At 47.7% G+C, this 2,500-nt stretch overlaps 1 pseudogene; it reads left to right on the plus strand.

The window, feature by feature from the left end:
• LOC143038757 (uncharacterized) overlaps positions 1–2,500 on the plus strand; it is a 2,824-nt pseudogene that overhangs the window by 162 nt on the left and 162 nt on the right.

Here is a 2,500-nt window from a genome sequence, read left to right on the forward strand (position 1 = left end):
CAGAGGCCATCCAAGGTAAACTCTACAAGGGTGTCAACAGAAAGAAAAATCTAGAAGACAAAGCCAGAAACTTTGCAGATAAGATGAGGCATGGAAAGGTCGCGGCTGCCATGAGGTCGCTCGCAGGGGAGAGTGAAGATCCTGGAGTTCTATCCCTAAACGAGGAAACGCTAAAGATCCTGAAAGAAAAACACCCAAAAGCAAGACCAGCAAACCTGGAGTCTAAATTCAGTGGCGACTACCTTCCACCCCACGAGGTAGTCTTTGACAGCATCACAAGAGGAAGGATCTGGAACCATGCTCTACACACCCAGGGACCAGCGGGACCATCGGGCTTAGATGCATCTAGATGGAAATGTCTCCTTAGTACCAGTCTATTTGGAACGGCAGGGGGGGAACTGCAGGAGGCCATAGCTGGTTTGGCGAACAAACAGGCGACTGAGGACTGTCATCACCTAGAGGCATACACAGCGTGCAGACTTATCCCGCTGGACAAAAAGCCTGGCTGTCGTCCGATTGGTATAGGAGAGGTGTTAAGAAGAATGATAGGGAAAACCATCAAGGAATTCGCAAAGGACGAGGTACGAAAAGCGGCTGGCAACCTGCAGGTGTGCGCCGGGCAACAGGCGGGTTCCGAGGCTACAGTCCACGTCATGAGGAAGATATTCGAAGAACCAGACTGCGAAGCAGTCCTATTAGTCGATGCATCAAACGCATTCAACAACTTGAATAGAGAGGCTACAATACACAACATCAAAATTAAATGCCCAATATTGGCCAGGTATGTGGAGAACACATACAGAGAACCTGCAAACCTATTTGTCACCAACAGGTTTGAGAAAAAAGAAACTAAAGTGGAGATCATCAAATCCGCGGAAGGAACCACTCAGGGAGACCCGGTGGCCATGGCTATGTACGCGCTCGGTCTTATGCACCTGCAACAGAAGATACAATATGAGGACACCATGGTCAAACAGGTAGCATATGCAGATGATCTCACGGGGGCAGGAAAAGTAGCTGACCTAAAAAAGTGGTGGGATCTGGTGTTGGCACACGGCCCGGGCTTGGGTTACATTCCGAATGCAAAGAAGTCTGTCCTCATAGTGAAACCAGAGCACTTTGACAATGCCAAAATCCTCTTTGAGAACAGTGAAGTGAAGGTAACAAAAGAAAGGGAAAGACATCTCGGTGCAGTGATCGGCTCAGTATCCTAATTAAAAAAGCAATATATTGAAAAGAAAGTTAACGATTGGGTGGCGGAATTTAGGCTCCTAGCTAACTTTGCAAAGACCGAACCGCAGGCGGCATATGCCGCATTCATATATGGGGTTAAACATAAGTGGAACTACATATTAAGGACGGTACCGAACATCACCGACCTATTAGGACCCCTTGAAGAAGCCATTAGAAACGAGCTAGTACCGGTCATCACCAACGGACGGACATTAAACGAAGAGGAAAGAAAACTCATTGAACTTCCACCTAGAATGGGAGGGCTAGGCATCTCCAACCCGCTAAACCTAGCCAAAATAGAACACCAAAACTCTATGAAACTCACGTCCTCCCTGACAAACAACATCGTGTCACAAGATCAACGGAAGGAGACTAACATGGAGGAGATCAGAGAAATTAGAAGAAACATTTCAAAGGGAAGGGAGGAGAGGCAGAAGGAGGAACTTCAAGCACTTCTAGCTCGGGTATCGAATTGTATGAAAAGAAAGATATCATTGGCGCAGGAAGTTGGGGCGTCCAATTGGCTGACAGCACTACCAATCAGGGCAAAGGGATTCACCTTAAACAAAAGAGAATTCACGGATGCCATTGCCCTGAGGTATGGATGGCCATTGGGAGGGCTGCCTAACAGATGCTCCTGTGGTGCACAGTTTACTCCGGACCATGCGATGATATGCAAGCAGGGTGGATTCATTTGCATGCGACATGATGAGGTAAGAGATCTCACTGCCCAAATGCTTCAGGAGGTGTGCAAGGATGTGACTATCGAACCAACATTACTTCCACTAGGAGGGGAGAACTTCAGATACCGCACGTCCAACACATCAGATGAAGCAAGAGTGGATGTCAGCGCAAGAGGTTTCTGGACACGGGGACAATTGGCTTCATTTGGCATGCGAATATTTTATTCGATGGCCCCCTGTTATAACAACCTAACTATTGAGGCATCCCACTCCCAGAACGAGTATGAGAAGATCAGGATGTACGAAGAGCGTATACAGAATGTAGACCAGGGCTCATTCACTCCTATAACCTTTACGACCTCAGGTGGGATGGGTCCTAAAGCAAAGGCATTCTACGCTCGGCTGGCAGAGGTAATGGCTGAAAAGAAACAACAACCCAAAAGCAGCATTGTTTCATGGATGAGATGTAGACTGTCATTCTCACTCCTAAGATCAGCCCTCCTATGCCTGAGAGGTACAAGGTCCCCACCGCCCAAATCGGCACATATACAAAACCTAGATTTTGAGCAGACGGTGGTTGACAG

This window comes from Oratosquilla oratoria, chromosome 25, assembly GCF_046742065.1.
Source record: "Oratosquilla oratoria isolate Oo_2021 chromosome 25, ASM4674206v1, whole genome shotgun sequence".
NCBI classification, from domain to species: domain Eukaryota; kingdom Metazoa; phylum Arthropoda; class Malacostraca; order Stomatopoda; family Squillidae; genus Oratosquilla; species Oratosquilla oratoria.